The following is a 21221-nucleotide window of genomic DNA, read 5'->3' as shown; positions in this document are numbered from 1 at the left end:
GAAAGAAAGGGAGTGAGAGCTCCAATCTGCTGGTTTACTCCCTACCTTTGAAGAGTTAAAATTGTATATGTGCGGATGTAAAAAGTTAAGCTTAAGCTTACAGGTTTAAACCTTCCTGGTGCAGCTGTGAAAATAAGGCAGAGTAAAGTAGCACCTTGACAGTAGGGACTCCATTTTGGAGCACTTGAGACTGCATTCTGGGAAAGCAACCCCACCCCCCAACGTGAGACTCTGGTCTGAAACTATGATCTCAAATAGTTGGACAATAGCAGTGCACTACATCACCCTTGGCAACGCACAAAAACCCCCTAGCATGATTGCTCAAGCTTAAAAGTAGAAAGGTTGCACCTGGGTTACCTGGGCTAATAATGAAGATGTGATTTGTCTATGTCTTAAGATCATAATTGCTGATTGTAAGATATTAGCAACCGCTTAGCAACTGTGTATTCTCCCCCCCTCTCCCGGTTTTGCGGTTTTTGCCTTTATAAACCCTAACCTTTGGTTATTCGGGGCTGCTCTGTTCATGATGATCAGACAGCCCCAGCATGCTGGATAATCAATAAAACTTCCCCGTGCTGTTTGCATAAGAGACGTGTCTCTTGGTGACATTTTTCGGGTGGTCGACTCTGACACCTTCTTGCAACAGCTGGGCTGGACCAGGCTGAAGCTGGGAGCCAGGAAGAGAGAAAGTTCTTCCATCCAATAGTTCCCTCCCCAAGTAACCAGAATGGCTGAAGCTGGGCTGAGCTGAAGCCAGGAGCCAGGAGCTTCTTCTGGGTCTCCCACATGGGTGCAGGTGCCCAGACACTTGGGCCATCTTCCACTGCTTTCCCAGGCCATTAGCAGGGAGCTGGATTGGAAGTGGAGCAGACGGGACTTGAACTGGTACCTATATGGGATGTCAGCACTGCAGGCAGAGGCTTAACCTAGTGTGCAGGGTCTGAGTCCACCCAAACGCGGATGGACTGGGTCCCAGGAAAGGCAAGTGCGCCACTCACCCGTTCCCCAGCCTCCCGATCCCGGAGACAATCGGACGCAGCGGGAAGTCGAGTCAAGCAGGAACTCGTTTATTGCACGCGTAGTAAAACCTTTTAAAGCACAAAACTGCACGATTATTGGGTCAGAGCATAAGGACCAACCAATTGCTTAAAAGGTCATTTTATGGGGCGATTTTTTACGGAACCAGCCATATGTCTGTAGACTTGTCATCAGTCGTTGTCATCTCTCCTGATGCTGCACGGCCAATTAGCTTTGGTGGTAAACAACCTCGGGTTCCACCCACCTTACTTCCTTTGGGCGCCATCTTTGGATTGCCTCGTGCGCCTAATATCGCTGCACTAGTAGGCCACAGTGCCGGCCCTGGAAGCTAGGAATTCAATCTGGGTCTCCCCCCATGGGGGGCAGGGGCTCGAGGACTTTTAATCATCATCTGCTGGGGCCAGCACACACAGATGTGGGAACACACACTTCCACACTCTGACCCCCACTGGCTTCTCTTCTTGAGAATTTCAGCTCGCCTTGAGCACGCTGAATCTGCCGGTGAGCTTGGCTTGGCTGTCGCGTCCAGAAATCTAGGCCAACCCATCCTGGGTATTGCCTGATCATTGTCCTTGAAACCCAGCCCAGAAGTGAAGTCATTCTTTGGGAATCGCTGGGTGAACACTGGGTGAAGAGACAGCATGGCTCCCCCCTGGGAGGTGTGCCTTCTGTACCCCCCCTCCTGAAACAATTCCATCTGTCCGTCTGCAGAGATCCCAGGTTTCCACGGGGATGATGCTTCAGCTGAGCCCTGTTGGAATAGTCAGAGTGAACCAGACAGAAGGTGTTCCAACGTCAAGGGCCAAGGCTGTGGATCCCAGCACCTGGTAGAGAGCCAAAGCACTGGATTCACAACATGGACTCTCCCAGCTGTTCTGCTTCCAATCCAGCCCCCTGCTAATGCACCTAGGAAGGCAGCAGAGGATGGCCCAAGTGCTCAGGCCCCTGTGGCCCACATGGGAGCCCCAGATGGAATTCCTGGCTCCTGGCTTCAGCCTGGCCCCAGGCCCAGCTGTTGCGGCCATGTAGGGGGATGCACCAGAGGATGGATGATCACTCTCTCTCTCTTCCTCCCTCTGGCCACTCTGCCTTTTAAATCAACACATCTTGCAAGAAAGTAATAAACAGACTCTCTTTGAGTACATATTTATGGGGCACTTTTTGGTGTTTCAATATATGTATGCACCGTATGTGGATCGAATGAGAGTGGTTAGCGTATCACCTCATAGATTTATTATCACTCCCTGGTGGAAGCACTCAAACCTTCTTCTAGCTGTAATATCCAACACCTTCTTGTTAACCAGGTCACCCTACCAGGCCACACCCCTCTTCTCTTAGTGTCCCTTTGTAGCTGCTGGCATCCTCCCCCTCACCTCCCTCTTCCACCCCTCCCCCATCTCTCCCAACCACTGTTCTACAACTGACCACTATGATGTCAGCATTTTTGAGATTCCCCCATCTGAGTGAGGCCCTGGGTGTTTGTGCTTCTGTGTCTGGCCACACTGTCCTCCAGGTTTGTTCGTCCTGGATGTCTCGAGGGCCAGGACTTCCTTCTTTTCGTGGGTGAACGGGATCTCACTGTGTAGAAACACCATGTTTTTCTCTCTCCGTTCATCTGCCGATGGGCGTTCAGGTTGATTTAAAAGCTTGGTTATTGTGAATGACGCTGCAGCTAACACAGGGATGTAGTCACAGGACTCTGGACAGACAGATGGACGCACAGACAGGTGGCCCAGGACAGACAGACGGATGGACCAATGGACAGATGGATGGATGGGTGGATGGTCAGATGAATGGATAAATAAGTACATACATAGGTCAGTCAGGGAGCTATGGCTTTGTCTCATTGTGAGATTAGGGCACATGTAATAAAGTTAAGTCTGGAAAGTTGGGTTTTGGGGGCTGACACCATGACATGGTGGGTAAAGCTGCCATCTGAGGAGTGAACCAGCGAATGGAAGATCTCTCTGTCTACCTCTCTCTGTGACTCCTTCAAACAAACAAAATAAATCTTTGTTTTTTAAAGAATAGTTTAGCACAAGGTTGCCCATCAATGTGTATTGCATGAAGGATGAGGGGCAGCTCTCCCCTCCCCAACCCTGCAGCCCTGTCCCCTGTCTTGGCACCTGACCGGGCCCTGGTACACTGCAGGACACACCGTGTGCCACGCTCTGCCCTCCAGGATGGTGCCGGTCAAGGCTGAGCAAACCTCCCTGTGTTGCCATGCCCTTCCAACCGGGGGGACTCTGACTTACAGACGTTTGGCCATGGTCCCACAGATGGCGGCTCAGCCAAGCCATCTGGCACTCCTAAAAGCTCCCGGGGGGCTCCCGATGCTGAGAACAGGGGGCCAGTGCCCTGCATTTCAGCTGAGTTGGCTGATGAGCTAAACGTTCCAACTCTGCAGTCTTGGGGAGCCTGCGACCGCACTGCAGTGTGCTTCCAGGAGACAGCAATGGGGTGACCCTTGGACCGGAAGTGTTGTACAACAGATCCTTCTGGAATGGTGGCAATGTGGCTGTTAGGTAGGAAGTCAGTTATGAGCTTATGTGTGTGCGACATAAAGGCCTAAAGAGGAGCCATCTATGACCAGCATATGCTGCACCTCAAAGTCATCCTGATGGTGTTTCAGGGGCAGCCCGGTATTCACATCCTGCCCTGCCTGACCCCTTCCACCTGATATCTCTCAGGTGCAGCCCAGTATCTGCATTTCAGATACCCTGCTCCAGATCCCCATTCTCTAGGGGGTCCTGCCCACCCTTCCTCCTGGCTGATAACATTTGCATCCATGAAGTCCTTTGTTTCAGACCTTCAAGAGAAAACACAGGTAGAAGTTTTTCTATTTACATCCCAAAAGCCCTTTGTTCCAAGGGGAACAGAGGTGGGGAAGCAAGACCCATCTCCTTAAAAACCCCCGGCCCCAACCAGACTGCACGCTCAGCCCTCTGCCTCTCTGCTGAGTCGCCTGCCTGGTCTGGCCAGGCGTAATCTCTGCACTCAACTATGTAACCTCGCTCCTTCAACCCCCCCCCCCCGAGTCCGAGCGACTGGGCACTCTCTCTCAGGTCCTGTCTGGAGAGGTGCCCATCCGTTCTTACGGATGTCCCTTCCCTAATAAACTTTGCTACTTTTACCTCCCACTACTCTCTGTCTCACGCCCGAATTCTTTCTTGTGCGAAGACAAGAACCCTGAAATTTCTCCGGTAACATTTTTGGCAACCACGAAGGGATTTTGAGGACATCGGAGGTCAGTATTCCTTCCCTCAAGCGGGAACGGATCTGTGGAAGTGACCGTTGAGTGTCCGGCACCCCACAGCTCTCCGAGAACACGGAGTCCCCCCCCCGGCCACGGCTTAGCTATGGCCAAAACTCCAGAGGGATTGTAAGGAACAGGAGGGAAATTAGGAAGGGCAGTTGGCTGAGAGCCTGGAGACCCCCTGAGCTCTCTTCAGCTTCCCGGCAGCCGGACTGCGACCCGAGGACCAGGTCTCTCTCTCGGAGGGACGCCTGGTCACGCTGCCTACTGCTACGCGAGCAGGGCTTAGCTTCGGTCGAGGCTAATATTGGCCCTCCAGGTAAACTCAGACAACTAGGTAGTGGGTAACCTTGAGCGATAGGAGATTTCGAACCCCAGTCAGCCCCCAGACAGGAGGGCCTTTCCCTATGCTCTCCTCCAGCTGAGATTCATAGCGGAAGGTGAGGGCACGTCTTGTCCTCCATTGCTTTCTGCCTTCCTCCTCCTCCCGGGGCTCCCTCCCCCACTCTTTTGCTCTCCTCATCTCCATTCCTATACCACTGGCCAGGAGAAAGGGAGAGGGAAATTCCACTGGTCTCTCCACCTAAGGGAAAAGCTGTTACCTGTTAACCCTTCCCAACCTGGTAGAAAGTTTTCCATCTTTGCAGCTTATGGTAGCTCTGGTGCGTCTTAAAGTTTTTGTGAACTATTCCTGTTGCTAAGCTTTGATTGCCTGAGGACTAAATCTGGAAAAGAGCTAAAGTTTACTATCTGTTGTAATTGACTGAGTGTCTGCAGTAGTCCTAATTGATCTGGCTTTGGTTGAATTATAGGAGGTTCCCAGCACTCTTGGTGAAATGGCGCACCTACCCAACCCCACGGCTAGTCCTGCCAGGCCCCGGTGTGCGCAGTCTTCCCTGTAAATGGGGGACCACAGCCTTTCTCTGCACTGTATTCCAGTCCTCGTGGCCTGCCGCACCCAGGCAGGCACAGCCAGATATCTCTAGGGAGCGCGCCCCCAGGGCAGCTTTTTTCCTCCCTGGGAGGAATTTCCAATTCAGTACCACTGCTGGCCTCACCTGAGGGAGCGAGACCCTTAACCCATCAACCTTTCCAACCTGATGGGTTTTTCTCTTTGCAGTTATGGACGCCTAAGCAATGGGCTCATACGCTGATGACGAGTTCTTTTCTGTGCTGCTGTCCCTGACTTATCTGAGAGCGTTCACCTGTCTTGAAGTTTTCGCGTTTTTATTGCCATTATGAGTCTTGATTGGGAAAACTGCAACGGGAAGTTGTTTACGTTAAACCGTTTGACTCTGACAGCTTAAATTCTAAACCAAAGGCTGGTGCCCTGGTTCACTAGGCTAATCCTCCGCCTTGTGGCGCCGGCACACCGGGTGTCCCGGTTGCTCCTCTTCCAGGCCAGCTCTCTTCTGTGGCCCGGGAGTGCAGTGGAGGATGGCCCAAGTCCTTGGGCCCTGCACCCCATGGGAGACCAGGAGAAGCACCTGGCTCCTGCCATCGGATCAGCGCAGTGTGCCGGCCGCAGCGGCCATTGGAGGGTGAACCAATGGCAAAAGGAAGACCTTTCTCTCTGTCTCTCTCTCTCACTGTCCACTCTGCCTGTCAAAAAAAAAAAAAAAAAAATTCTAAACCGAGTCTTCCAACTTTGGGCTTCCAGTCGGATCCCTGGAACTCTCAAAGGATGAGACTCTAAAATTTGTTAAAGTAACAGCTGCTTGAGTCAATTCAGGTTATGTGAAATGTATTAAAATGTTGTAAACGGTGTCAGACCTATGCTGTATTCATGTTTTTGCTTTCCAGCTAGAGTGGTCTTATGAAAATGAGAGTAAATTCTGTGTATACAGGCCTTTATGTTGTTAACTAAAGTAAGCCAGTACAGTTTGGTTCAGAGAATTGAGTTAATGCACAAGCCCTTGGGTTTGCCCGGTGGCTCCCTTGCTCAGTTGTACATGTCCTTGATATGCTTTAAACTTGTTTCTTTTCAAAGTTGTAAACATGCACTAGTGTCCCTGTTGCTGCTCAGGTGTTACCCTCATGTTACTTAAAGGCATGGGAAATGGAGTTTTGACTTTAATTCAGATAATGGTGTGGTAGTCATTAATAACTCAGTGTTTTAAGTCATCTAGGCATCGGTGCTAAGTAAAACTTGGGAAAATGTATTACGTGTACTTTTAGCATCTCCAATTCGATAAGAGAGACTGAGTTTGTTAGCATGTATTCTCAAAGGTTGTCCATACATGACAATTCAAGACTATGTAAAAGTAACTACGGGTGTAAAGTTTCAGAAGGTGTGAGCAAGTCTTGAAAAGTTTTCAAATGTTTACGATTTTAAAATATTGTTTACGAGTTTTCTTCAAGTTGAGTGCTAATGCCAAAATTACACTGACCTAAAGTTGAAGTCTGATCTTCTGTTATAACAATGGGGTTTTTAAAAAATGTGCACTAATGTTGGTAAATATCTGGAAATGGTCTCAATCGTAAATCTTAAATCTGTTTTTGCAAAAACTGTAACGTCTCTTTTTAACAATGTCTGCTTAATCGGTTGCTCTGCCATTTCTAAAGTTAGGTCGTGTAAGCTCTTTTTGACTCTGTTAAATAATTCTGAGTTATGTGATGACTTTGTGTGCTAACTCTTATGTTCAAGGTTTTTTTTATTTCTGGTTTATTCGACAACAAGAGACCTAGAATTCCTGTTCTGCCAAAGTAATCTATTGTGTACTCTACCGTCTCTGTTAAGTTCAGATTGATGAAAAGCATTGTTACATATCATTATGATCAGGTCTGGTCTAAAAGTGTTAAAATCACCCTGACTAATGAATGGCTGTCATTTCAGGAATTAAGGAATTCTGTTTTGACCAGATACTCTAAGTTCTCTTGGCACCTTTAACAGACTTTCTGAAAATCAAAGTTCTAAATTCTCTGGACTTGTGGTATCTCCAGAGGGCTCCTGGAGATGTCAAAAGATAGATCTCTCATCTTGCAGAGATAATAACCAATCAGGCTGTTTAGATTAAAAGTGGTGCCAAGATGTGAAATGATGCTACACTTCAGTTATAAATTGTGGGGAGCAACTCGGACTAGACTAAGTTACTGGAATTAAGACTTATTCTATGCATCTGCTCTCCCACAATATGGCGCTGGGAGAGGAGTAAACAACTTTTACACAGCTGCCTCCAGTTCGACCAATAACCTGCAGGAGCTGATCCTGCTCCTGATTGGAGGAGAGCAGCGTGCTCAGCATGTGGGCAGCCGAGTTGGGATTGGTGGAAGAGGACTATAAAGGAGGAGAGCGCCAACATGCACCAGGAACACCTGAGGAACATCTGAGCAGCCCCCGAGCTGGCCAGCGGTGTGCCGCTCCCCCGCGGAAGTGGGGAAAGTGGCAGGGGGGGCCGCCCCTCAATGGAGGTAGAGGGATGGCAGCAAACCCGGGGAGGGCCGAGCAGACAAGAGAACAGCGCGGGGTCCTGTGTCGTTCCTCCGCGAAGAGGGGGAGCGACAATAAATGTGTTTCTTTCTAGCTGCTCCAGTCTCTGGCTCGGAAGCCAGATCCTTTAAAGAGGGACTGACATAGTCTCCATCCAGCTAACGCTGAACAACCAGGCATTGCTAGTTCAAATGTGGATCAAACAGAGGTCTAGCCAAAAGGGAGAAAGTGTTCCAAAAGAGACTTAGAGCCAACAGGGGATGGTTATGCGGCAGATGCTAGAGCACTGGGTTCCAGGAGCCCAAGAAAACTCTAGTGTCCACAGCTACACGGTGAAAGCCCGGAAGCCCAAAACCTAAACTTATGGGTTACAAGGTAAGACTAGTTAAACCCGGAAACCCAGGCCCATAGCCCACTGGCTACATGGTAAATATCCAGAAGCCAAGGGATGGCAGAGACCTCTGCCACAATTTCTCCTCTCTAAGTCAGGCTATGCAGTAAGCACTGGTCAAATGCCAGTTAAATCTGAAAGCCCAGGAAGTCAGGCTAGAGACCCGACTCGCTGCCTCACTTCTCCTCTTTTCTCTTCCAGAAGGGAAGTTACTACTGTTCTGCAGGACTCTCCACTGTGATGTACGGTTTGATCCCCAGACCTGATGTAAGGGATGACTGACCTTTTCTGTAATAATGCCTGGCCACAGTATAGGGCCCCCAACAACAACAACAACAACAACAAAGGTTAAACTATAAAATAATGTGACAACTAAATCAATTTTTGGGTGTAAAAAGTTACACTGATGACCTCAAAGTATGCAAGCAGGTCACCACAGTTGATCTTACCTAAAGGGTCATAGTTCTCCTCATGGGCACAGTCTTAACTCGCAGGAAAATACTAAGTGTCAGAATTTGCCCATGACCATAGTTTTTCTAGCTCACCCTGATATTTAAAAAAATCTCCAAAAATCAGGGATGGGTTGAGCACCCCCTTGACTGACATCATAGAGGCTGCCTATTTGGTCTACTTTATTAGAGACCAGGAAAACGCAGAGCAAGCTAGCAGCAGAGGATAGGCAACAGACCAATCAATGGCTGCTTTACACGGTGATTGCCATCAAGGAGACCCAACAAGGCCAGTGCACCCCAAACGGCACCTGTTGCTGATATAAGGAGCCAGGGCATTGGGCAAGCAGCTGTCGTGACAGCAAATGCCTTCTGTCAGCCCTGCCAAGAGCACGGCCACTGGACACGGAACTGCCCTGGGTGTCGAAGGACTCCTGGTTCAGAACCGCTGACCCTGTGGCCCCAAGCTAAAAAGCCTTTGGCTCTGTCCAGCCTCTGCCCAGCTTCCAGCTCCAGCCACTGCTATTGAGGGGATGGCCTAGGGTCAGTGAATTGCAAGTTGCCTATTTCCATCAGCCTCCTATTCAGCTCTCCTCCTAGTCCAGCCATGTAATGCAAGTCAGCAGGGGGCCTCCCTTAAAGGGGATTTGCATCTCTTTCAATTCTCTTCCAGCACCCCATGGATAGGTCTGCGCCTCTCATACCCAGCCAGGCCTTCAAAGTCTATCCAATAACATTAAGCTTAGAAAGCCCTCCCTGCCAGTTCCTAAAAACAGGGCTTTCAGTAACAGCTAACTCAGATAGCCCTACACCGATTTGGACAGGTCCTCACTGAGAACTTAAAGGGCCTATCTCTTGAGGGGGGGTGCACAATAATCCATAATATAAATGGTTAAATGTAAATAATTCATTAGTCTGTCCTTTTCCCAGCCTGAGACTCTAGTCTTGTACATTGGCTTAACTTCCTAGCAAAACTGGCTACTAAATATTAAAAAAAAAAAAAATTGTCTCTGGGTCAATCAGACTAGACAGGCACAAACCCAAATTTGTACTTTTCCTGGAAAAAGCCAAACAGCTCCAGGATTAGGCCAAGCAGGGCTGGGATTTCTGACCTGCCATCTGGTCATGGAAATCCTGGCTATTTCCTCTCCTTGGCCCACTAACTTCTGCAATCTTGATGCTTCTCTTTGCACCGTGTGTTTTTAATGCCCTTGTTCGTTTTGTCTCTAACAGACTAAAAGCTGTTGAACTCCAAATGGTCATCAGGCAAGGCTTCCAGCCCATTCCACTGGACGACCTGAGCAGCCCTCTGGACCGAGCAACACAGTCTTTCCAAGGCCACTGTTGCACACCATAAGACAGGTAGCAAGAGGAAATACCCAAATCCCCTCGACGCCCACATGCCAGCTTCGAAGAAGTTACAGAAAACGGAACTCCATCCATAATCCCAAAGAAGAATTTTGGGTATTGCCTCTTGAGGGGAAAATATTAGGCAGAAAGTCAGTTATGAGCTTATGTGTGTGTGACATAAAGGCCTAATGTGTCCAGCATATGCATCTGTATCTCAGTCATCCTGACAATGTTTCACGGGCAGCCTGGCCTTCGCATCCTGCCCTGCCCCCTTCTACCTGATAACCTGCCAGGTGGAGGTCCCCGCCCCTTCTGCCTGAGAAATCTTCCACAATCTCCCAGATGCAGCCCAGTATCTGCATTTCAGTATTACAAAACAGGTGGGGGTTAAATCTCATTTTCATGGTGGGGGGGTTATGCACGGCCCTAAAAAAAAAAAAATATATTGTCTTTATGCCGACTAAACTGGGGTGGTTAAAAACTCCATGGCCAAACTCAGAAAACGACTGGAAAAATGGCAACGGGAGAGGGAAACTCAACAGGGATGGTTTGAGTCATGGTTTGGCTGGTCCCCATGGCTTACTACTCTACTGTCAGCCCTAACAGGACCCTTAATTGTTTTACTCCTAATTGTAACCATAGGACCTTGTGTGTTAAATAGACTCATCACCTTCGTGAGGGAACAAGTTAAAAATGTTAAACTCATGGTTATAAAACAACAATATGTCACATTAAAAAAGACAAAAACAAATAATCTCTAAGATTAGAGATCCTCACAACAAGGAGTGGGGAATGAAGAGTTAAAATTGTATATGTGCGGGTGTAAAAAGTTAAGCTTAAGCTTACAGGTTTAAACCTTCCTGGTGCAGCCGTGAAAATAAGACAGAGTGAAGTAGCACCTTGACAGTAGGGACTCCATTTTGGAGCACTTGAGACTGCATTCTGGGAAAGCACCCCCCCCCCACCGTGAGACTCTGGTCTGAAACTATGATCTCAAATAGTCGGACAATAGCAGTGCACTACATCACCCTTGGCAACGCACAAAAACCCCCTAGCATGATTGCTCAAGCTTAAAAGTAAAAAGGTTGCACCTGGGTTACCTGGGCTAATAATAAAGATATAATTTGTCTATGTCTTAAGATCATAATTGCTGATTGTAAGACTTTAGCAACCACTTAACAACCGTGTATTCTCTTCCCCTTCCCGGTTTTGCGGTTTTTGCCTTTATAAACCCTAACCTTTGGTTATTCGGGGCTGCTCTGTTCATGTATGATCAGACAGCCCCAGCATGCTGGATAATCAATAAAACTTCCCCGTGCTGTTTGCATAAGAGATGTCTCTTGGTGACGTTTTTCGGGCAGTCGACTCTAACATAAGCAACCTGTGGGCTACTTTTCTAAAACCTTAGACATGGTTGCACAAGGATAGCCTCACTGCCTAAAGGCAATGGCAGCGGCTGCCTTGCTGACAGAGGAGGTATCTAGAATTACAGTGGGACAAGACATACCCCACACCAAATAAATTCTCTATTAGAGCAAAAGGGCTCTCACTGGCTCACAGATCGCAGAATACTAAAATATCAAGTCCTCCTAAAAAACCCTCAGGTAAAAATAAGGCATTGCTCTACTCTAACCCAGGGGGAAAGTGGTCCCCTCCACTCCTCTGCTGAGACTATAGACTTGATCTATGCCAGCAGAAGGGACCTAAAAGACAGCCCCCTGACTAACACACATGAAGTTTGGTTCATAGATGGAAGCAGCTTTGTCAGATGGGACCTGCTTCTCTGGGTATGCAACAGTTACGGCATGGCACGTTAGTGAAGCGTGCTCTGCCCCCAGGAACTTTTGCTCAGTTAGCAAACTGATTGCCTTAACCAGAGCTCTAGATCACACAGGGGATTTGTAAGGCACCTTCACTCTGCATGGAGACCTCAGACTTCTGGTAAGGTAGAAAGAGCCAACCAGGCTCTATGGAAAACATCACAAGGATAAAAATGTGTGCTTGGTAAGTAAGGTTTAGAAGGAAAGAGTGTTCTTGGCAAGAAGGGTTAAAAAGGAAAGAGCTTTTTAAATAAGGAAAGGACATGGTTGTAAGAATCCTGATGGCTAGTTTACTCTAGACTGGAATGGAAATGATGGCATGTTTCAAGTAAGTTGAAGAGGGTGTGTGGAAGTCACAAAAGGTTATGAAAGAAAGAAATTGGACATGCTAAGTGCTGTTCTGGGGGGTGTCTGTGCCATGTTCTAGGAAGAATGTTGTCTCTGGGTCAATCAGACTGGACAGGTACAAATCCAAATTCGTACTTTTCCTGGACAAAGCCAAGCAGCTCCAGGACCGGGCCAAGCAGGACTGGGATTTGTGGCCTGACATCTGGTCATGGAAATCCTGGCTATTTCTTCTCCTTGGCGCAATAACTTCTGTAATCTTGATGCTTCTCCTTGCACCGTGTTTTTGGTTTTTGTTTGTTTGTTTGTTTTGTTTTGGTTTGGTTTTTTTTTTTTTTTTGGTCTTTTTTTTTTTGACAGGCAGAGTGGACAGTGAGGGAGAGAGACAGAGAGAAAGGTCTTCTTTTGCCATTGGTTCACCCTCCAATTGCAGCCGAGGCCGGTGCACTGCGGTCGGCGCACCACACTGATCCGAAGGCAGCAGTCAGGTACTTCTCCTGGTCTCCCATGGGGTGCAGGGCCCAAGGTCTTGGGCCATCCTCTATTGTACTCCCTGGCCACAGCAGAAGCTGGCCTGGAAGAGGGGCAACCGGGAAAGAATCCGGCGCCCCAACCGGGACTAGAACTCGGTGTGCCGGCGCCATAAGCGGAGCATTAGCCTATTGAGCCACGGCGCCGGCTCCGTTTTTATTTTCTGTTTGTTAGAGAGGTGGGAGTGGGGGCAGAAGCTGGAGGAGAACTCAACCGGCGCTCCGTGTGGGCGGCACTTGAACCATCCTGAACCGTCCCTGCTGCCTCCCAGGAGCCACGTCAGCAGGAAGGTGGAGTCAGGAATGAAACCCACTCGCTCTAATACGGGACATGGGTGTGTCTCAGCCACGGGCTTCTCATCTGCCTGAGCGCCAGTTCCCAGAGGGCTAAGCAAGAGCACCAGGTTAGGGGTAAAGACGAGGAAGAACTGGCCTGGGGAATGGGGTGGAGTCCTTAAGCACAAACTGGGGCGAAACCTCAGCAGGGAGATCGGATCTGGGACAGATGGGAGGACAGAGGTCAGGCCACCCACCTGCAGCTGAGCTCCAGGGAGAGGGGACAGCCCTTGGTCAGAGAAGCTAGCCCCTTCTCAGGGGGGAGGGCGCCAGAGAGGCACACCTGGGGCTCGGCGGTGTGCCCCTGCTGAGCCTTCCCTTCAGAACTCCTGTTTGGACAGACATTCTCAAGAGCTAACCCCGAAAAGAGTTGGTTCGAACCAGCGTCACTCTCCTTGCGACGTACGGAAGAGCCCAGGATTCTCAACACCTATCTCCCTCGTGCTCCCACTCTTAGCAGCAGGTAGCCAGAGCTCAGAGTCACACCGCCCTCCAAGAGTGGGTCCCGCCTGCACACACCCACATGCACACCAGCTTTAGCCATGTCCTTTTATTGAGCCATTTGTATGGGAATGGTGATCAGGGAGTTGTCACACCCCACCACGGGGCCCTGCCACGGAGGAGGTGGGCTCAGCAGTCGCTGAGGTAGTTTCTGGGGTGGTTGTCCCAGTGCAGGCCAATGGCGGTGACGAATAAGCCAGCTCGGCCATTGATGAATCAGAGCACGGTGTTTGGGTGCAAGGGGACAGCATACAACATTATGCCTGTGTCTTTCCCAAAGGAAAGGAAGCGACCCTCGTCAGTCACAAAGTTCAGCGTCTTCAGATAGTTGCTGTATGACCCAGACACCGCGATCACTGACTCCCCTGGGTGCAGAAAGATCTCCTCCAGGTCTCCCAGCTTACCACCCACGTAGTCGCTCCACACCTGGCCATAGCGCACCTGGAGACTGGGACGGGTGGGAGGTCAGGAACCGGGACACTGATTAGGTCATCAGAGTTCAGGACCTTTTGACCTACACGTGGAGTCCTCCAAACTGGACGCTAGGATGAGCAGTCCCTGCTAGTTGCCCCAAAAGTGTAGGCCGGGTGAGCCCTGGAGGACCACACAAAGAACTTCAGCTCCTGGCCTGGCTGACAGCAGGTGCAGAGAAGGAAGGCAGCTTGCCCAGAGTCGCCCACACACAGCACATGGCAGGCCTTGAATTTGGAGTCCAGCCTCCTAAGATGCCCCACCCTTTCCCGCACTTGTGGAAGCAAAGGGATTTTCTAACAGCTGAGTGGCTCCCTTGTGGGAGAGGGAAGAGGCTTGTCCATGCTGTCCCAGGAGGCAGATCTAGGACCAGCGGACACACTTTGGCTCTGCACGTGATAGAATTTTCCAGCTGGCAATGGAGTGGGGACTGCTCAAGAGAGGCGTTGAGCAAAGTTGCAGGGCACCCAGCAGGGATATTGGAAAGAAACTTTAAACCGCAGAAGGCGGGTGGACTTGGCTGGTCGACTTCCAGGCCCCTGAGAGTTAGTGGTTATTAATGATTTGCCACCACCAGGCATATTCGGGGAGGGAGGAGTCCAAAGGGTACGGTTCTGGAAGCCGAGTCCTCTCACAGCTATCCCCATATCCTGCCTCACTAGGGACCTGTTGGTTGAGGCACAGGTGGCCCAGAGTGAAAGAGCACTTCCTGAGTTAGTAAGAGCTTGAGGAACGCGGAAGAGCCTTACCCCACAATATAGCGGCTGTCAACCCGGACACGGATGGCTGTGATGGGCCCTTCCAGCTGGAGGCCGGAGTGGGAGAATGGCTCCCCTCCTCCCCTTCCATACTCGCCACTGTAGGAGGAGGACCTGGCCTGGACTGCAGTGGAAAGAAAGGGGGGCTTGGAGGCAAGGACCTCCCAGTTCCCACCGCTCAGGGGCGGCCCTGCAAGCCTTGGCCACCAGCCGAGCAGGGGCCCCTTCCCGCCACCCGCCACCAGAGTCCCAGCGGCTCACTTACTGGCACTGGCAGAGGCCGAGGCACAGAGAAGGCCCAGGAGCATGAAGGTCCACATCGCCAGGCTGCAGGGGGGAAGAAGGTCAGCGCTCACTTTTGGCGAGCGCTGTGTCCTGACACAGCCAGGACGGGTTCTTTCTGAATTAGGACTGGAGGATAGGCCTCAGCCTGGAGATGGCTGAATTTCCTGAACCCAGCATCAGAGCCAACACCGACAAGCTGGCCGCTGGAGTGCAGTAGGTGAGTCCTCCGCCCCTGGAGCGGCCATCCCATATGCGCACCGGTTCAAGTCCCGTCTGCTCCACTTCCGATCCAGCTCTCTGCTAGTGCCCTGGGAAGGCGGTGGAAGATTGCCCAAGCACTTGAGGCCCTGCACCCCCTTGGGAGACCTGGAAGAAGCTCAAGCTCCTGGCTTTGGATTGGCCCAGCTCTGGCCATTGTGGCCATATCGGGGAGTGAACCAGCAGATGGGATCTTTGTCACGATTCTTTGTCCACCGACACACGCCTGGCCTTTCCCAGTCACCTGAGTGTCCCAGGTTCCTAGTCCTTCAACTGACAGCTGACACATCTCTGCACCCAAGATAGCTTCAACCCAGGTGCCCACTTCACCAACACTCCCTGCCACTCAATCCAGGCATCCCCTTCCCCAGACCAGATCAGATCTGAATCCCCACCCCCTCAAAGGCAGACCCAGGAATCCCTAACACCTCTCACCTGGGAGCTTCAGGTGCAAGGTAACCCCTTAGAACCTTCCGGAACTTTTATACCAGCTCCTAGCACTCCCTCCTGCTCTTTATCAAGGGAAGCTCACCTCCTGAGCAAACAAGGTCAACCTCTTGGGATCAGGTGTTGGGCAGGGTCTGTCCCTCCCGGAAAGCTTAGGGATGACAAGGTGGGGTCCACTCGGCTGAGTGCCAGAGCCCAGGAGGGGCAGGACAAGCTTGAGACATGGTCACCGCAGCTTTTGATGAATTCATTTTATTTATTAAGTGTGGGAAGGGAGAGAGAGAGAGAGCAAGGTCTTCATCCACTGGTCACTCCCCACATGGTTGCAATGGCCAGAACTGAGCCGATCCGATGGATCGCTATGGAAGTTCCCCCATCTGGGGAGAGAACCAGCACATGGAAGACCTCTCTCTCTCTCTCTCTCTTTCTCTCTCTGCGTCTTCTTCTCTGTCTGTGTAACACTGACTTTCAAATAAATAAATAAATGTTTAAAAAAAGAATTTTCCCCCTCTTTCCTGATATTTTGATACAAAAAGAAAAACAAACAAACAAAGAAAAAAAAAACGAAAAGCAAGCAGGCAGTAAAGTTTAAAGAATGGCATGGCAAACACCCATACAACCATATACCACTTTATGAGTTCTATCACATCATGGGGACTATCTTGTACATTAGCAAGTCTAGCCAGCCAGCCAGCCTCAACCTGCCAGCCCCTTCTCAAACCATCTCTGTCTCTGAGAAGGGTGCCTTGGGATACAAGTTGCCCCCCTCCCAAGAGACGTCATTCCAGGGAGCATGAGGGAAGCTGAGGCGCTGAGGGGGTGCAGGTCCTCCTTGGGGCAGGGTGGGGCTGGGCCCCTGCCCCAGACTCTCAGACACCATGGCAGAAAGGTCCTGGAGCCCTCCCCCACCCTGGGGTCTGAAACTTCAGAGTGGGTGTCAGACTCCTTCGGCCCTGCGAGGGTGGATCTCTCGCCACCTCAAGCCCCGAGTCCTGTTGTCTGGCGTCTCCAGGACTGGCCCCTGTGACCCCTGTGAGTCAGCAGGTCTTCCAAGAAGACAGAAGCATGGAGGCCATGGAGGGTCTGGAGTAACTAGCATCGCTTATCGGTGGCTCCTGACCCGTCACTCAGGGCATCCCACTCCCTCCCCTCCTGCTGGCTCACCATCTGGGACTGGGGGCTCAGCCCAGATGGCAAAGGGAGCCCCGCCCTCCAGAACCGGAAGTAGGGCGGCACAATTCCGGGAGCGCAGGTGCACCCAGGCCAGGAATGCCAAGGTGTCTCCTCTCTTCTCCTTGGCCTTCAGGTACCCTTTGACGGAACTGTCTCCTCACCCAGCCAATGGGCTTGGCCTTGTCCCTTGTCCTCTGTCTGCCTTTCTCTGCTGATTCTCTCCCTTGATGCCTGCAGGAAACGCCCAGGACCCTTAAGACAGAGGCCCTGAAGGGGTCCCAGGGCCCCGCCCGGTCCTTTCCAGGAGTCCACATTTGCCCATGTAGTGACTGAAGCACCAGCGCAGAGCGGGAAGGCAGTGGAACACCAAGCTCCCACCTGTCCATCTGTTCACACTAGAATTTGTAACACTATTTATTTAGGGGGCCGGTGTTGTGGCGTTGTGGGTAAAGGTGCTGGCGGCAATGCCAGCACCACGTGTATGGGCACCAGTTCGTGTCCCGGCTGCTCCACTTCCAACCCAGCTCCCTACTAATGCGCCTGGGAAAGAGGCAGAGGATGGCCCAAGTGCTTGGACCCCTGCTCCCATGTGGGAGACCCGGATGAAGCTCCTGGTTCCTGGCTTTGGCCTGGTCCAGCCCTGTCCGTTGTGGTCATCTGGGAAGTGAAGCCAGGAATGGATGATCTTTCTCTTTCTCTCTTTTCTCTCTGCCACTCTTTCAAATAAGACATAAATATATTTTTAATGGCTACCACATTGAGGATGGGACAGCCCAAAGCCAGGAGCCAGGCTTCTCTCTTAGGGTCTCAGACATGGGTGACAGGGTCCCAAATATTTGTTCCCTTGTCTGCTACCTTCCGAGGCGTATTCGAGGGAATTAGATGGGAAGCAGGTAGCTAGGACTCGAACCAGCACTTCAAGTTACAGGATGCACTGCTAGAATCCAAAAGTTCTACTTTTGAAATTTATGTTTATTAAAAAAGCTTTCTATCAAAAATAATAAAAAGTAAAAATAAAATAAGTTATAGGATGCTGGTGTAGCAGGTAGGCAGTTTAACCCGCTGTGCCACAATGCCGGTCCTCTCTTTGGCAATTTTAAAACGTGTTTATTTTCTTCTCCTTGAAAGGTAGAGTGACAGGGAGAGAGAGAGAGATGGGGATCTTCCATCCACGGTTTCGCTCTCCACGTGCCCGCACAGCCAGGCCTAGGCCAGGCTGAAGCCACAAGCCAGGAACTCTATCTAGGCTCCCACATGAGCAGCAGGGCCCAAGCACTTGTGCATCATATGCTGCCTCCCAGGATGCATTAGGGGAGCTGGAGTGGAAGTGGAGCAGCTGGGAGTCCAACCGGGAACTCTGATGTGGGATGCAGGCATCCCAAGCGGTGGCTTAATCTGTTGCCCCGAACCCCTGCCCCCTGTTTTCCATTTCACCCAGGGGCCCGGCCTACTGCCCCTGAAAATGTCAAGGAGTTGCCTTAAACTTCACCCAGTCCCAGTGCTACAGGCTATGAAAGTCCAAAGGTCTTCTGCCTTTTCAGCTTTTTGCTTGGCAAAGCAGCTGTATGCAGGAGCCAGTGCCATGCTGGCCTGTTTCCAAGCTCCTCCAATGAGAACTTGCCCAACCTGCATCTCCACACACCAGCTGTCTGCTGCGTCATCTATAAAATGCCCCCTGCACCCCCACACCATGGGGGAAGCAGCTTGGAACCCTCACATGCTCCTGCCTCCTTTGAGCCAATGACACAGCTCCTCTCTCAAAGGACCAGCAACACAGGTTGTGTTTCGACCAAGAGGGCAGCGGAGCTACCTAGCTCAGAGCAACCTGAACTTGTCATGTGTGACAAGGAGTTCCAGGGAGTTCTCAGGACTTTGCAAAAGTGACAGCAGAACTGGGAGGCCATGGCTGGCCATGTCACTGGGTCCCTGCTCTCTCCTCCCCTCCTGTGTGGCCCTGCAAGCGACAAAGCAGCCTTTGCCCTCTTTTCGAGTCTTGGTGCAATCCAGACCCCATGGTGGGACTGAGCCTCCTTCACCTGTCAAAGACTAAATACAACAAGTTTAATCGAAAAGATCCTAACTGGCTTTTGTCTGTGATTCTAGAATCAGGCTGAACACTTGCGTGTATAAAATAGGACAGGTGTTCCTGTGGACCCGCTCCTTCGCCCCTTTCCAGGTCCTTGCCCTCGGTCTAAGTCACCCTAGGTTAGGCAGGCACACACCACCCAGAAGCCTAACGCCGCTTCTCAGCTCCTCCTTTTACTGTCGGTTCGCCCGGCGAATTCACATAAGGACTGATCATGCCAGAATTCGGAAGCATGTCATTGTCCCTCACTCGAGAGAGGTGACGCTCCGGAGACACCGTGTGGGCATACGGCCTTGACCTAATGAATCAAGGAAGTCCCCCAGTAAGCACAGGAGAAATATAGTGAGTCTGTGAGTGATAAGAGCCTGTCACTTCAGGCTGCTGCCTCACAGGCAACAGCTGAAACTTAGGGAGAGAGAGATCCAACAGTGAAAACGACAATGTAGCAAACAACGCAGAAATCCCTAGACAACCACCCCCAAATATCCATGGGCTGAACTTAGACAATCTCCAAGCAGTAACCAACGCGAGGTCATCCCATCCGCACCCAGTGAGGATCCCCACGTTTGTGGCAGTCCCCAGGCACCCAGGCTCTCAGGACAGCAGCTAGACCCCATCCCACCCACATGTTTGCCGTTAATCTCGAAGTGAACACAGAATTCAGGCCCTGGATTCCAACGCCTGTAAAAAGGCTTCTGCTAACCTAGGGCCGAGGATATGCTTGTGTCTTTCCAGAGAGTGCGGGACAGCCCATTTGGGTACCAGCCAGAAACATCAAGCCTGCAACTCTCAGCCAACCAGAACCAGCTGAACAAGACTGAGAGTCTGCCTTGTTAGCGGATGCATCTGCCCTATCATCCTACCCTGAGAAAGTGCCCATAGCCACATCTGCTACTGCTTTATACCCCACTAGCTCTGGTCAGCCACTCAAACGGCCCACAGCCTGTGTGCAGTCACGCCATTCCTGATTACCACTGTTCCTCATTCCTTTCCCTATCTGAGCAAGCACTCCTGTGCCTCCCGTTTTGAGCACTGGTTAGTCAATGATGGGTAAGATCCTCTGGGAGACAACCTAAGAGTAGCACAGCCACGTGCAGAGACCACATGGAAACGGGGTCAACAATGGTCTGACCAAGAATCATGCCTCCCATTGCTCAAAAATAAACGAAAAGGAAGAAATGTGGTGGAAAGAGAAGGTCATGCCAAGATGGCCGCAGGCAACGGAAACTGCCTGGCAACAGGCTGTGATTGGATGGCATCGGGAAACTACATGACAATGGAGCCTGACAGACAACAGGCTATGATTGGATGGCTTGGTTTTAGAAACTGCCTGGCAGCAGGCTATGATTGGTTAGGGCATAGACCACCCCTTGACCAGATTGGCTGCCTTGGCTCTATAAGCTGCTGTGCCAACTAAATTAATGAGTGTTCCATCCGCTCGCCTCTAGCTTGCTTTCCCCTGACACCTGTGGTCTGCGTGGTGACTCATGCCTCTTGCTCCTACCATGCTCCTACTCTCAGAATGAATCCACCGCAACATCACAGTCCCCAGAGCTATGACAACCAGCTTATTTTTGTCTTTCTAGAGACATACTTCTTGAAATAGCCCTCGCCTCTGTGAATCCTCACCTCCCATTCATTCCTTAGCAAATTGCAGCCTGCTTTAGCCGATTCCTGCAGCCCACTGAAGCTGTGCTTGTCAAGATAATGGATGACCTCCTCACGGCCACCATGGAAGAAATGGAGATCTTTCCTTTTCTCCATTATCATGGCCTTAGCCACTTCTTGGAATTTCTCTCTTGCCTTCTCCTTGCCTCCCAAACCACTCCATTCTCTAGTTCTTTTTTCCCTATTTATTGATTTGAAATGCAGACAGAGAGAAGCAGAGAGATCTTTCGTCCATTGGTTCACTCCCCAGATGCCTACAACAGCTGGGGCTGGGCCAGCATAAAGCCAGGAGCCAGGAGCTCCATCCATGATGGGTAGCAGGAACTCAATCACTTGAGCCATTATCAGAGGCAGGGAGCTGGACCAGAAGGAGTGTAGCCAGGACTCCAAAGGGCACCGCAGTATGGGATGCAGTGTGGTGCCTTGACCTGCTGTGCCACAACATTAACCTCCATTCTATAGTTCTGTAACTGCCTCCTCTTTGTACCAACCACCACTGGTGTTTCCCAGTTCGCTTCCTCCTGCCTTTCTCCTTTTCTATACCTGTTGCTTTCCTGAATGGCTTCTTCCACACCCAGCACATGAACTTCCCTGTAGCACTTGAACTTCACTATTTATGTGCTGATGAC

General features: G+C 50.8%; 1 long non-coding RNA gene and 1 pseudogene across 1 annotated transcript; one reads left to right on the top strand and one right to left on the bottom strand.

Annotated features, from left to right (window-relative positions):
• Positions 1-4452: 4452 nt before the first annotated feature.
• On the top strand, positions 4453-11244 carry LOC149120514 (uncharacterized). The gene is made up of 3 exons (XR_016225603.1): positions 4453-4613; positions 8317-8357; positions 9798-11244. It is a non-coding gene; the product is annotated as an uncharacterized LOC149120514 (long non-coding RNA).
• A 2331-nt stretch (positions 11245-13575) lies between these two features.
• Positions 13576-14995, bottom strand: LOC149120513 (zymogen granule membrane protein 16-like; annotated as a pseudogene).
• Between the last annotated feature and the right edge of the window lie 6226 nt (positions 14996-21221).

Source organism: Oryctolagus cuniculus, chromosome 19, assembly GCF_051225735.1.
Source record: "Oryctolagus cuniculus isolate XC-2025 breed Fujian yellow rabbit chromosome 19, ASM5122573v1, whole genome shotgun sequence".
NCBI lineage: Eukaryota > Metazoa > Chordata > Mammalia > Lagomorpha > Leporidae > Oryctolagus > Oryctolagus cuniculus.
The sequence above is the reverse complement of the archived record's forward strand: the minus strand, read 5'-3'. Positions and strand labels throughout refer to the sequence as shown.